The sequence below is a fragment of the Natrix helvetica genome, assembly GCF_964273705.1.
Source record: "Natrix helvetica genome assembly, chromosome: 7".
Taxonomy (NCBI): Eukaryota; Metazoa; Chordata; class Lepidosauria; order Squamata; family Natricidae; genus Natrix; species Natrix helvetica.
Genome location: NC_138558.1, coordinates 22,336,609 through 22,352,953, shown reverse-complemented (window position 1 = coordinate 22,352,953; position 16,345 = coordinate 22,336,609).

Genomic DNA, 16,345 nt, shown 5'->3' with positions numbered 1-16,345 from the left:
AGTTTCTTGATGGCTTCAGAATGTGTGGAAAGCAGTTCATTCAGCTCTGAGAAAAGGCAGAAATCTAATGGGAATAATATTCTGGAGATTTAGAAGAAAGATTTGGACTCAGCCACTGTCCTTTTCTGTCGTAATGTGATGTCTGCTGCCTTCCAAATTAACGACTTAAAACTATTTTTAATGTACTCGGTAACCCTTTCTGCAATGTGTCATCTCCTCTTGGCTGTTATGTCATAATTGCTGTTCCAATATAGTCTGTGTGCTTTTAAATTCATTGATGCTTTTCTCTGTTGTTGAATAAATTGATGGAAGTTCTGCCATTCTTCGTGTTTATTTAGTTTTGTTCATCATCGCAATGCCCAAAGAAATCGTGAGTGAGTGAGTGTATGTGTGTTTGGGTGTGTGTGCTTAAGGGCCTTGCTATATTATATGATGCTTTTGTTCACTAATATATGTAGCTATTTTGCAAGATAGTATCTATTTAATTATCAAACTGAACTGTGTCTATTATTTATGGGAATAATAGCCTTTCATGATACCTCATAAAAGCCCCCATCTCTCACTGAGCAGAGTTATATTGATATTCTAATAATTCTTGACAATTTTAATGTGATATTCAGTAATGATGTCTGCAGAACTTTTTGTTGATGCCATTGCATGTCTCCTTGGTACAAATATTTTTTTATTGGAAAATCTGTTATTTTTAAATATATATATGGGAAAAAATCATGGGGTGGTTGAATTTATGCATGGCTTCTTTACTATGATTAGTTTCAGGAAGCTCTATAAAACATAAAATGTATACCCCACCTGGAATTAAAACCCCACATTAGAAGAATTTCACAAAATATCATCAAAGAATTTCAATACAAAATAAAGGATTTTATTTATCTCAATTTTTATACTTCCGTTTCCAAGAAGCTAGCCCTTAATTTTATTATATATATTGTTTATTTCCAATATTTTAGCATGAATCCATATAGTGAAGCAAAAGTGAATCTTTACTTTGTAAAGTAAATTTAGTTTACTTTGCCATTATATAATTGAATTAAATACTTAAAAGACTCTGATGTATGCATAATTATACACTATGCTGTATAATTATATGTAAATAATTAAATGGTTGAATGTACAGCATAGAGTAAATATAATCAACTGGGAAAAGGAATGGCAACTCACTTCAGTCTTCTGCCAAGAAAACCAGATGGATATTAACAACCAAGCAGTGTCAACAGGCTACTTGCAAGATGAGACTCCAAGGTTGAATATTATCCAACAAGCTATTGAGAAGCCCAGAGGGAAAGTATATGCAACACTGGTATTTATGATGTGACTAGATTAAAGCTGAAATATACCCAGATGTTGACACCGCCAGAGGCTAAAGAAAAGTTCAGCTCTGTAAAGAAAATGTATGACATTAGTTATATCAAATTTCAGAATCATGAACCAAGGCAGTAACAGACCAAAAATGTCATAATTAAACACTGACATTCTGGAACTTTATGAACAGAAATGAACTGGAATAGGTCATTTCCCATTAGAGGAACGTGAGTTCTTTTACTGCAGACAAGACATTCATAGAATAAATGTATCCCGTTATTATGAACAAAATCAGCGCGCAGATACACCAAAATGATAGTATCGTCTCAGTTCAAATCCCTGGCAAATCTATGCTCCAGCAAAAGGTACAGCTCGCTTTGTTGTAAATGCAGCTTAATCTGAACCTAAGAAAAATAAACTGCAGAAATCTTTGTGCATGAAAAGAAATGTGTTCCACCATGCTGGTTCCAGCTATTCAGTCACTGAGTGATTTCCAGCTGTGCCTCCCTTCTCAGAAGCATTCTCTGCAACATTAGAGCCCGGTGAAATCATATTGGAAGTAATTATGCAAAATTATACTTGCTGCTGCGTTTTAACCGAACAACTGTTCCCTGTACATAGCAAGTTATTCAGACCTGGATCTGTCCTATTTGCACCAGTTTGGTCTCATAGTACATCAGTTGAACCCAAATAAATAAATTGTATGACTTCTTGCTTCTCAAACAATATTTATATAGCAACAATCAAGGTCTTCCTTTTTCTGAACAAAAGAAACATTCACATTCTTTCATAAAATGTCAACCTGACATTTTTTTGTAAAACAGGAAACAGGTGGAAGGTTATTCATCACTGACATATCAAAAAAAAGCTATACTCTTCTTGGTAACATTGAAAAAGCAAGCAAGCTCCCTGGTAAAGACCAAACAAGGTTTAGCAAAGAGCAGAAGTTTGTCAGCCAGAAAGTGGCTAGCACATACTATACCTGACTGCAAATCCTAGTTTCCAAGTTTGTGGATATCAGCCTTGACTCTGTACATCCAAAGCTCCCAAAACGCCAAATTGGGTCTCATTGGAATTCTGACAGGGAAAGAATAGGGGTGAAGCAAGAATACCAAACAATTTCAGCTCACTCTGTCTGTGCCCAAAAGCTAATCACCAAGCTCACCAAGTTAGTGCTTGGGTAAGTAAGGAATGCCAGGAGGAAATATTCTGGAGGAACGCAATGGCAAAACCCTTCCATATCGTTGCCAAGAAAACCACATTGGTGTAAATCATGGCTTATGTGATGTTGTGATATTAGACAATAACAGTAAAGGCTAAACATTGCCTGTAGAAGAATCAGTTTCAATAGAAAACTATTTGGAAAGTTAACAACAGGCTAGGACAGTGGCATTTACAGGAGCTTGTTTTTCTCATCAGAATGCCATCTTCACCCCTCTTGCACATGTATGCAGGATCATAAAACAAACAGAAAAGGGCAAGCTTGAATGTGATGCTGCTTTTATCAATCTGTCCTCCAATGGAAACCAGTGGCTTGAATAAAAAGAATGACACAAAAACATATGAACATTCCAAGAATCTGTTCTTGTCTACTACCCTCAACAATACAATAGAAACAACTCAATTTCTACTTCATAGTCAAGAAGTGTTTCATAGACAGGACAGGGAAGAAATTGGGATACATAAATATTCATTGGAAAGTTCTAAGATAAATTCAGTTGATGCATTCTGACAACAGAATCAGAACTTCTCTTAGGGACCGTGCTTCTAATGAGAAGAACTTCTGAGCTAAGCTGTTAGGCCCAGCAGGAGTGGGTAGCTTTGCTCCATGACCGATGATTCTGTCATCATCAGAAGTCCTTGAGATCGAGATTAGCTAAAATCTGACAGAAACTAGACAGAGATGGCAATTTTGATATCAGCAGGAAGCTGTAAATTGAATGCCATTTGAGGAGAAACAAATACTGGCTGGGTGGTAGAATTCCCATTCATTTTCTGAAAATTACTTAAGGTAGGAGTAGATCAGTTGCTCTTTCTTGAAACAAGACTTCAAATTGTGGTGTCCAATTTTATCTCGACAATTTAAAGGTGACAAATGTCTGCCCCACAGTGAGAAATTAATCTGGGGATGCTGTCTAGTCAGCCCTGATAGTAACAATCTTGAAAGTGTCATGTAAAGGTAACCTAGTCGTCTAGAAGAAATCTTCTCTAGTTTCAGCAATCAAGATTCAGTTTCTATTCTAGCAAAGAAATGCCATTCCCAGGAGAATCATCATGGGTTTGTGTAATCCACCTATGGACCAAGCCTGATTTCCAAATGCTTCTGCCTTATAACTGAGCAGATGCAGGATAACCATGAACAATTGGAGTTTAAAAATATGCAAATAAATCTTTTCCTTAGAGTATTTAAAGCATGCAATCATTAAAGCTAGCAATATTTCTTCAAACAAGTTATAATGCAATTTCACTAGTGATAAGAAAAAAAATAAGTGAGCCGCTAATGGAAGCCACACTGAAAATTAGTGAGTGCTCACTCACTATAACCCAGTTCTACCAGCTGTTTCTCTAGTAATAATATAACTGTTTTTCATCATTCAATTTTAAAAAGTCCCTTGTTTTGAGTGAAATATAACTTGCATGTTATGTTTCATTTGGTGAAAGTAGGATCCTTGTAGAGATTTCACTTGATTCTTCAACTTTGGCACTGATGCTGCTCAGGTGTGCTGTTTAAACAAAGCTACTATGGCCCCAATTGGTGGATTTTCACTTCTTTAATGCTCCCACTTATTTGTTTATTTGTGTGTTAAACCTATTTGCCACTGATCTCACTGTGGGGCTACTCTGGGTAGCTTACAACAATAAAAAAATTTAAAAAATGATACACATGTAAAAATAACTGTCAGAGTACGAATGAGTTTTCATAGACTGGAATAGACATGGCAACAGGTCAGCCAATGGGGACTGTTTGGATAGACATGATAACAGGCCAGCCAATGGGGACTGTTTAGATAAACATGGTAACGGGTCAGCCAATGAGGACTGTTTAGAAACTGAAACATAGTATTTGTTTGTATGGGGCCATAAGAGACAGTTTGGCGTCTGGCCATGGCTTAGATTTGCTGAACTGTATATAAGAGTTGGTTTGGCCTCTGTAAACTTTGCAGCTTCTGTACAATATACGCCTCTGTATCTCTCTACTCTGTAATGACTTGAGTCTATGTATATTGCTTCTGTGCTCCTAATATTGTATGCTGAATTCTGCTGTATGGTATAGAAGTTCCTTATATATAATTGAATTCTGCAGAAATTCATTTATTTGTGTGTACTTGCTGGATATGCTGCTGCAACAAAACTTTAACAATAGCAATAGTAAAAGAGAATACAATAAAAATAAACAATGGAAGTACAATAATATGAAAGTAAAAAGATGAGCAGAGGCGGAGCAGGAAATGCAGGTGGGAGGTGTGGTCAGCTAATTAGCCCATCATCCACCTCCAGTAATGTCCTTCCCTAGGCCAACCGGCAGAGGCAGATTTTCTGGCCCTGGCAGAAGGATAGGAGGGGAAGGGTAAACCTCATCCTGGGGGCAGTATATTCCAGAGGGCCAATGTTACAGAAGAAGGCTTTGCTCCTGGATTCCATCAGGACGAGTTCCTTGGTCCTCCTCTGCCAGAGTAGATCAGGTTTGTCTTCTCCCAAGAACAAGCACCCAGTTGCTTTTCTTTCTCTCAATGGCTGTTTCAGAACAAATGATTTCCTCCAATAAGCCATTTACAATAGCCCTGTTTCTTGACCTTCCCCACCCCACCCCACCCCCAATATTTGAGACCTTTCATCTAACAGTGACCAAGCTGAGGTTCACGAAATGAAATGAAAATGAATGAATGAATGAATGAATGAATGAATGAATGAATGAATGAATAAATAAATAAATGTCTTCTGCAGTCACGACATAAGCCTAACTCTGAAAATCAGGCTTGTCAGATGTTACATCTTTTCTATCCTGCTCTATGGAGTAGAGTTAGTCTCAGACAGAAAACCACTTGAAGAAACTAAAAGTATTTGAAATGTGGATTTACAGGCGGCTGTTACGTATAAGCTGGGTTGACAAAATCACAAATGAGGAGAGGTGATAAGCCGCCTGGGTAAGCAAAGGGAAATCATCAAAGCCATTAAAAAGTGAAAGTTATGAGTTCCGGTTCCGGCAGTGGCGGCGACGGGCAGTTCCTTGCCCGCTCCGGCTCCCCGGTGGGCTTCCCCACTCCTTGGGGGGCACAGGACACCCCGCAGAGGGGTCCTGCCGGAGGGGCGGCATCGAGGAGGACTCCTGCAGCAGCGGCGGCCGGCAGGAGGTCTCTCGCGCGCCCAAGGCACCGGGGAGCAAGCTCGGAGGGCGCTTCGCGTTCCTGCGCCTCGCGCCTCGCTATAAGCCGACTGGAGAATGCAACAATAGAAGGAAGCAGCTGCAGTGCGGTGAGGTTGCTTCTCTCTTCATTCCCTATTCTGCATGAAGAATTACTCAGCTTCTTAAAATAACTTTCGGAGCATTTTGGAGATGCGGCTGGAGGGAGGGGTTTTTTTTCCCCCCCCTGGACAAGCGGCGAGGAACAATTTTGCTCTCAGCCCCCGGGGAAGGAGGAGGGGGGAGAGCCAACGAATGAAGCCTCACCCAGGCTGAGATGATTTTCTTTTCAATTTAATTCTACATATTACTGTGATTTGAGGACTTTTGGAACTTTTTAAAACTTTGTTATGCCTCTGTGCCCAAAACTGGCAGGGCAAGATGGCACACTTCCGTTGTCTTTATGAACTGTGAAACCTGACTCCACCTTTAAAATTCAGGCTTCCGGTCTTTGTCTCCGTGTCTCCCAGAGGAATCTCTTGTGGATTGGTATTTTTTAAACTTTCTAGGGGAAATTTTCTATCTATTGCCAGACTTATTAGAGAGATTCTCTTCTGCCTGGTTCTTCTGCTCCCGGACTCACCTGGCTACCCTTCTTTTCTAACTGTTTATCTTATATTTGGACTGAACTTTTAACGTTATAAAGGATGGCATCCAAAAGACCACCTCCTGGAAAACCTGGCTTTGCCACTTCTGCTCCAACATCCGCAACATCCAGTCCAGCCACACAGTCAAAGATAACAGAACTGATGCAACCTAAGACTACAGAGATGGACTTTCAACAAATGCTTCAACAAATTTTACAGGGCCAGGAGGAGATCAAGAAACAGCTAAGGGAAATGAAAGATGAAATTAAAGAAAATCAAGCCCAAATATATAAGAACTCACAAAGATTGAATCTTGTGGAAGGGGGGGTGGAGGAGGTGGGGGGGTAGAAGCTGTGCAGAAAGGGAACAAAGATCTTGACATCCAACAGATGAAAATAGAATTTGAGAGAATGTCCTATTACCTTAGATTTCAAAATGTTATAGAAGAAGATGGGGAAAACATAAGGGACATCATGACAAACATCCTGGCTGACTACACACACAAAGAAAAACAACAGATGGGGTGGGATATAGACCTGGTTTATAGAGTGAACTCAGCTTATGCTAGAACACACAATGTACCCAGGGAGGTTCACATTAAATTTCTTAGAAAAAGCACAAGAGATGAAATTCTGGGTGTACAAAGGGGGCAAGCATTGACATACCATGATATGGAGATAACCATTCTGAAGCAGATCCCTAAGAAGATTAGAGAAAAAAGGAAGAATTATTCGCAATTAGCGAATAAATTATACCAGAAAGGGGTGTGGTTTAGATGGTTGATGCCTGAAGGTATGCTGATATTCTGGGAGGAGATAAGAATTAGAATCAATAGAGGTGCAGGCCTTTATGGAAAAAAACAAAACACTCCTAGAAAAAACACAAGACATTACAATGGACACGCAGGACACGGGAGGGGCCAGAGCTCTGCCAGTGGAGGGAGATGGGGCAATAGCAAGAAGACTCAGATCACAAAAATAAACAAGAAAATCATATTATTATAAACTGACCGAAAGTGATAATGGAATTATATCTGGATTTTATACTTTAATGTCTAATCTGATTGAATTTAGTAATAGAACTAATATGCTGATTGTAATCAATTATATACCAATGCATTATATATAAATGTATACTATGAGTATGGAGGGAGGGGCGCCTGTCACATTTTGCAACTGCCAAAATTTGTATACCTGTCCATTTACCCTTTTCCCTATAAATGTTGAAAAACCAATAAAAATTTTTGTTAAAAAAAAAAGTGAAAGTTAGAGTCTTTTGGACATGTGATACGAAACCCAGAAAAATATGGCACACTTCACTTAATCCTCCAGGGAAAAATTGAAGGCAAACGAGGTCCAAGCAGAAGAAGAACATCATGGCTTCAAAATCTAAGGGACTGGTTTGCACAAAGCTCAGGAACATTTTTTTGTGCGGCTGTTGACAAAAATAGGATTGCCGACATGCTCACCAATGTCTGATGATGGATATGGCACAAGAAGAATAAAGAAATAAGTAACTCTCGGGTTATCATTCGTCATGGGCTTGGGCATAAAATCAGACTTAATATTAGTGTTTGTTTATTTCCAAAATTTGGTGGCATATTTTGCTCCAGAAAATGTAATTATATATCTTTAAAAAAAAAAAAAGATAATCATACTTATTTTGGTTTTTTAAAAAATAATTTAATGCTCAATTTTTAAAAGTCTTTCTCTTTGCATGCCTGTCTTTAGACTGCTATCCATCACCATTTATAGATTACAGTCATGCTTATGCTAAAAGGTTATCTCCCCCTGTCTAAGTGTCTAATAGCTAAGAGACACTGAAAAATCACTTTCTGTCATATAACGTCCCCAAGTTTCAGGAGTTCATTTCAGAAACCTTAATTTTTATTGCTCTGTCAAGTGAAGCGTCAAGGCTGTTTGATAGAATAATGGCAAAAAAACTGTTTTTTTTTTAATGCAGCACTAGTGACAATATTTGCCTGCAATTTTTTGGGTAGTTACTTTTTTAAATGCAATTCTATAGCTTTACTTTTTGAAACTTCAAAGAACAATGCTATGCTGATCTATCAATCAAGCAAACAAGAGATTAATTGTTCTCACCTATATAGTTTGTATCATGTCTATCAGATTGCAAGATTTGACAGTTCACAAATTCAATGCTTTAGGTTCCGTGGTAATTGTATATTCCATTTTCCTACTAATGATAGATCATTATCTTGAAATTTTGGATTTGGACATAACCATAAATTATGAAATCTTTTCTTTCAGAAGGCTTTGTAGTTGGCAAAAATATTCAATAATTGCTCTTTTATGTTTATCACAGTATCGGCAGTAAAGATGTTCTATATGAAGAGCAACGGAATAGAAAAGATGCACAACACCATGTGTCCTTTTTTTTGTGCAAGTTTGTCAAATGATTTCTTTCACCATCAGTAATAGGATTTATAATGCAGAAATAAATCTGTAGAGGAACCATGGATTAAGTTTTGTGGTTATATGCAGGCTACTAACTTCAAGACACGAAAATGTATCTGAACAGAATAGAAATTCCTCTCGATTGAAATGTTCTTCTTGTCTCTTCAAGTTACCAAACATAATTAAATATTTTACATTGTGTCTCTTTTGTCTGCTTTGGAAGGTGTAATCTATCTATCTATCTATCATCTATCTATCTATAAACGTGTGTGTGTGTGTGTGTGTGTGTGTGTGTGTGTGTGTGTGTTCCAGCATAACTCTGGAATGCCTGGAGCAATTTCAACTTGGTACACAGATGACTTATGCTCTGGAAAAAAATACTGTGGGGGTTCAGACACCCCTAACACTCCTTGGGGGGGGGGGTGTTCTGTTAAGATACAGCCTGTTGTGCCTTACAATGGCTTCTACCATACTGCCATAAAATGACTTCTACTGTACAGAACAGTGCAGTTGCCATGGTAACAGTACTCCACAAGGGTGCTCCCTCTGGTAAAGGGGAAATCCAACATTAGAAATTAAGGTGGTATCACTTTTCTTGATGCCACTGGAAGCACATGGAAAACATTTGTAACTAATTTAATTGTCTTCGAAATCAGGGCTTTTCCTGTCTAATACAGGATTAGGATAAATAAATACCCAGGCAACGCCGGTTTATCAGCTAGTATAAATATACAACAAATCACATTTCTACTTCTGAAAGATTTTTCAGATAATGATATTCAGCTTTAATATTACCCTTCCTTTTCCCTTTGTACCATTTGTGAGTGGAGCTTTTGAAGAAGGAATAATACCATGTGTCCTCTGACCGAGGCATTTGATTCTGCCAATTGGGAGGGTGTCAGCTGCTAGCCAATAAACAAAATCTGGTAGAACCAGTCATGATAGTGGATGTCAAAGAGAAAAGACCACTAATCACCTGACCTGCCACTTACAATAACGATCCCACTGAATCTCACGTTAGATGTGCCTGAAGAACCACATCTAATATACAGTATATGCCTCCAAGCTGTGTGGGCATATATGAAGCCCAGGTTTATGTTGCCTCACCTTATGCACCTGGGGATCGTGGAAGCCCCTTCATTGCAATTCAACACTCAACACATATGAGTGTCATCCGTCATCAACTCCATAACAAAAACAGAATAGCTACCTTGGAAGTCTTTTTGTCCAATCTCCTGTTTAGGCAGGTAGCCCTATACCAGTGATGGCTAACCTTTTTGTTGTTGTGTGCCAAAAATACAAGTGTGTGCATGTGATAACATGTGTGCCGGCATTCATAACGCAAAGTCACACACAACATGCACGCACAACCCCCCCCCCCATGCTCCCCCCCCCACGCCCCACTGCTCGCCTCCAAGCTGAGCTTGGTATTTCCTACAGGGGGCCGAGGGAGGCCATTTTCACCCTCCCCAGGCTCCAGGAAAGCCTCCGGAGCCTGTGGAGGGGGAAAAACAGGTCCAACGGGCCTACTGAAAGTTCGGAAAAGATCTGTTTCTGGCTTCCGTCATTTTCGCCCTCCCCAGGCTCCAGAGTCTTTCCTGAAGCCTGGAGAGGGCAAGAACAACCTCCCCCAGCCCCCCAGAAGGCCAAAAATCAGCTGGCTGGTGCACACATGCACGCTGGAGCTGAGGGCTCGCGTGCTGGCAGATATGGCTCCATGTGCCACCTGTGGCACACATGCCATAGGTTCGCATCATGACCCTATACAACTTCAGACAAATGGTTGTCCAATCTCTTCTCAAATCTTCCAGTGTTAGAGCATTCACAACTTCTGGAAGCAAGTTGTTCCACTGACTAATTGTTCTAACTTTCAGGAAATTTCTCCTTATTTCTAGGTTGCTTCTCTCCTTGATTAGTTTCCATCCATTGCTTCTTGTCCTGTCTTCAGGTCCTTTGGAAAATAGGTTGACTCCCTCTTCTTTGTATCAACCCCTTAGATATTGGAACATTGTTATCATGTCCTTTTCATCATTATCATGCTAGATTAAGATTTGCACGGATATTTCACTACCAAAGTTTAGCTGGACATGTTTTTTCAATCCAGCTCTGCTGGAATTCTCAGTCCACTTTAATTTGCCTCAATTAAAGCTAAGCAGGATCAAGATCAACTAACTGCTTGGTTGGGAAACAGAAGGAACTTCCCAGAGCAGTAGAATGGATTAGGAAATTGAGAAAATGTCCTACTAGAAAACAATGACAAGCCATTTCTCTATTCTCAAGAAAATTACATGGACGTGGTCATATAGTCACCAGAAACTGAACTCAAAACTCAAAGGAATCTTTATTTACATTAGAAATAAAATGCAGATTGAAACGTTCCTGGCACTACATTATATTAAGGCAATTAAATTTTATTCTTCAGCTGAACCTGAATTATCTTAAAATTGCTTCTAGTTATTCAGCATTTGTAATATCACACTTCCAGGCTCCTCGGTGCTAACATTTCAACTAAACAATTCTACATGTTCATACATATTCTACATTCTCAAGTAGAATTTATCTGTGAATTGCCTCATTTTCCCTAGCAGATTGCTTAGAATAACATATGCAGTGTCAGAATCTGCAATTGTAGATTTGAAATGTACATTGTAGGTAGAGTTTTATTGGGATTTACCCCAATGGTGGAAATGGACAGATGTTTATATATGTACAGTCACAATGTCTCTCTGTTTAGCAACAGCAAGTGCCAATTTGCAATTCAAATCTGTTCCTAGCTGAACAGGCCTCTCTCTATTTGCTTTTTAATATTTTTTTCCCAACCAAGTCTCTTGTTCACCACTGCATCTGGACTAAAATTTCAATAAAAATACAACATCTGGCAGGGAATACTGTAATACACACAAAAAGATGCCACTAATTTTTAGCTAATCTTATACTTTTCTACAACATTAATATCGTAAAATTAATTTCTTACCTTGTATAGTACATTATGTCATGGTCCAACTTCAGACCTTCTGGGGGAAAAAACCCTTCCCATGATACCTGCAGCTGTTAATCGCAAGAATCATTCTCACTAAGGAGGAACTCTAGGTAAAGGTAATGTGCTAGCAATTCCCAACTCTAGGGGGCAGTGCTCATCCCCATTTCAAAGCTGAAGAGCCAGCACAATCCGAAGACATCTCCGGGTTCACGTGACCAGCATGACTAAATGCCAAAGGCACACGGAACACTGTTACCTTCCCACTATATGTGGTCCCTATTTTGCTACTTGCATTTTTACATGCTTTCAAACTGTTAGATTGGCAGAAGCTGGGACAAGTAATGGGAGCTCACTCCATTATGCGGTGCTAGGGATTTGAACCGCCGAACTGCTGACCATTCTGATCGACAAGCTCAGTGTCTTAGCCACTGAGCCACCGCATCCCTTTTAAGGAGGAACTCTACCCAGCTGCATATTGTATGAAAGAATCCCATACTTGAATTTCTTACTAAGGGACAATTTCTTACTAAAATATGAACATCAGGGATAATGCCAGAATGATTCCAGCAGCTATGCTAGGCTTTGAATAATGGGATATTAGTTTCCATGGAAAATCACTCAAAATCTTTTCTCAAGCCCATTTTGAACTGGCCATGCCCAATCTAATGCTTTGAAGAAAAAATATCTTTTCCTTCCTTCCTTCCTTCCTTCCTTCCTTCCTTCCTTCCTTCCTTCCTTCCTTCCTTTCTCTTTCTCTCTCTCTCTCTTCAATACTCATACAATCTCATGATAGAGAAGGTACTTTTGAAATATTTTTCATAGGAAAAGATAACTGGTGATATTTTCATTGGTGGATTGAGTGTTCTGGCTGTTATTTAGATATTAGCTGGCCAGAGAAGGACCATGGGAGACCTGATAGCAGTCTTCCCATATTTGAAGGACTGCCACACAGAGGAATAAGTCAAGCTGTCATGTCACACAGAGGAACTGCCACACAGAGGACTGCCACACAGAGGAAGAAGTCAAGTCAAGAAGTCATGTGGTTATGTATTAAATCTCAGTATATTTTATGATGAAGGACGTTTAAACAATTATAGTCAAATGAAAATGGAGGTATGATGATGGTAACATGTATAAATAACTGAGTTAAAATACTTGAATTAATATTAATTATGCTTGATGACTGTGGAAGAGATGCACGAAAGCCTTTTGTAACCAACTGATACAATTTCTACAGTATGTAAAGAAGGAAGATTTTATGTGTTGTGTTTGTTTTGAAAATTTTAAAAAAACTTTTTTAAATAAATAAATAAATAAATAAATAAATAAATAAATAAATAAATAAATGTACTGTATACCTTTAATAACCGCATCTGTTCATTTTCTTGGAGCCCCACCAGTGCAGTTCAGACCAATCTGAAGATCTCATTCAACCATCCAACCGGTCATAATGATGGATGGGGTGTACAAAGAAGACAGACTTAATCAACATGACCATGTAATCTGCATTTCCCGAGGATTAAATAAATACCCACGTGCCTCTTTATCTACATGTAAGCAGGGGAGGGCTTCAAAACTTTTAACAAGGGGTTCTCTGCCTGGTTGCTGGGCAGGCATGGCCTCCTGCAACATGGCGGGGGGAGGGGGTATTGTGAAAACAGCCTCCCCAGGCTCCAGATGCCTTCTGGAGGCCAGAAATGGGCCTGTTTCTGTCCTTCCCGAACTTCCGATAGGTCCATTTTTCACCCTCCCCTATTATGGAATATAGGAACTGACACGGAATTCCGGGATCAAACAGAAAAGGTTTATTGCGCAGGTTCAGTTAGCATCACAAGGAGCAAAGACTGAACCCCGAAGGATTCTAATTCATCACTATTATACATATGTGTGACATTTCATGATTGGTTACATATTCTGACAACCCACAGTTTCCCCCCCCCTCCCCTAATCTCAACTCCCCTTTCCCTCGTCGCTATGCCAAAAAGCTAATGGCCTCTTCTATATAGGTCACAGGATGTTTGCAAAAGCTATCTAAGTTTCCTGCCGTTATGACTGCGGTTACAGGTGCTCTTATGTGAGGTGTTTCCTCATGCTATCTCTTCTTACAAGACTCTTAACATGCTCAATTATAACGTAAGTCACACACATATATTACAATTCCTATTATCCCATATTATTCCATATAACCCCGAGGCTCCGTGCATGCCCTGCACTTACCTGCATCCAAAATGGGCTGGGACTCCTGGGAGGGGAGGAGCATGGAGGGGTGGGCAGGGCCAGTGGGATTTGGGGGTTGTCCAAACTGCACAGAACCTTAACTAGAAGTTCTCCTGAACCTTTGCGAAATTCCAGCAGCCCACCCCCTGCTGATGTAAGGAACTGGGAAAGGGAGAAATCTTGAAGTATGCAGATGTGGTTTCATCACACTCGCCATAATTAAGAATCTAAGTCTCCAGAGTAGCCCTTACATTTTATGTTTTAGGATTAGTAAATGAACATTAAATCAGGTCACTTTTCTCTGTGTTAGTTTCAAATCCTGTTAGGACAGAAAAGAAATTAAAAAGTCTCATATATATATATATATAGTTAATAGAAATATGAATGCCAAAAGTCCTTTCCCTTATATAAAAACATTGCCAGTTTATCAAATAGTATTGTCAGTTGCCACTCAAGTGCATTAATGTGTTTTATTACATCCTTAGAAGTGCTAGAAAAAATAGCAAATATTCAGAGTATGAATAATTGATTTTATTATTATTATTATTATAACATTTACATCTTTTTCTTCCTAGGACTTCCCCCCCCCCTCAACTTTCTGGGGTCTCCTATTGATTTAACACATCTGCATTTTGTGCTACATGCAACTGTTCCTTTTATTGGGACTGCACACTAGAATCAATTCATGCATGTTGAGTTTTATTCTGAAGGGCTTTTCAATTGGGGGTGAGGTTTCCCCAGGCAGACATGAACAACTTGGGGTGGGTGGGGGGGAATATTGGATTTTTTTTAAAAAAGCTGCACAATTAGCCTTCCGGTGGCAACACTATCAAAACATCCTCCAGGCACTTTTTCTCAATTTTTGCCTGCAAAAATCCCACCAAGAAGACATAATACTGCAATAGATTTAAAGTTAATTATTGAAAAGTAGTATATTTATTTCTTGGCAGGTCCTAACCTCAATGAAATCATTAGTTTTTATGCATTCGTTTTATTTCTAGTTTAAGGAGGCAGTGATACCACAGTTTGAGAACCTCTGGCATACTATAACATTTATTCGCATTGAATATTCTTAGTTGTCTTATTGCTAGAATAAATTACCTTCACCTCAGTCAAAAGGATTATTATGGAACATTGTATGGACTTCTTTCCTAACTAAAGAGATATTTTTAGATTGGCATTCAGAGAATACTGGCAGTAAGGCAATATGTATAAATTCAAAAGCAATTGAATTATGCATTTCAGAAAAAGATACCGTATAATATGTAGGAGAGAGGAGATATGTCAATATCTTTTATAAGTGTGTCCAAATCTTACTTTGGAGTTGAACTTCCTTTGCAAAAACAAGAAAGTGGGGGCGGGGGGGGGGAACTGATAAAATTAGAAAAACTATTTAATCATGTATTACAATATTTATGCTCTTCAAACCAAGCATTAATTATAATTTAACTTGACAGGCTGGAGGTATAGTTTTGCTTCTGGGATGAGACAATATAGTACACTTTAGTTGTGTATGCTTATAAAATGCCAAGGAGACAGTTAAAATAATTTGGATTCACCAAAAATACCAAAGAACTTGAAATGATAGTTAAAAGGTCCAAAAGCAACCTATATATTGTGTATAGGATTTTAAAACAAACATACAAAAATACAGCTTGATAGTGGATTAGCAAATGGTAAATTATTTATTTATTCATTTGTATCCCATCTTTATTATTTTTGCAAATAACTCAAGGCAGAGTGTCAGGTTTCCAGAAAAAATGCCCTAATTAATTCATGAGCTTCATGGACCAAACTTCAAAAGCAAATTAGTCATTTATTAGGAGCATTTATCTTTGGCAAGATCTTTTTGCAGTCAGATCTTAGCCTTTTTTAATTATAGCTGAACTTTACCCCTGTTCCTTCTCTTCCCTCAGTCTGTGTCATAAATCACATACTCCAATGAGGTGCACCCCTCCCAAGCATGCTGCAATAATCTGAGATCTGACTATAGCCGAAAGTATGCGTGGAATGTGCCCCTCCCTTTCCTCAGAATGACATCTTTAGGAGTTGCCACAGAGAACATGTCCAAAACATCTTCCTCCTCCTGTTTTCTCCCCAAAACAACTTGTGAGATGAATTGGACTGAGAGAGTGTGTGACTGGCCCAAGGTCACCCAGGTGGCTTTCATGGCTAAGGCAGGACTTGAATTCACAGTTTCCCATTTTATAGCAAGGTGCCTGAACCATTACACAAAACTGGGCTGCCTTTTGCCATAGAATTAGGTTATTACAATTCCAAAGATTTAGAAAATTTATTTTGGTGGTAGCAGTTACATAGTTCTGAATTAGTGTGGGGTAAATTCACATAGAAATGTTATCAAATATCATTCTGTGGCAGTTCCATTCTCCCAAAGTTTAAGGCAGTGGTGGCATTCAAATAA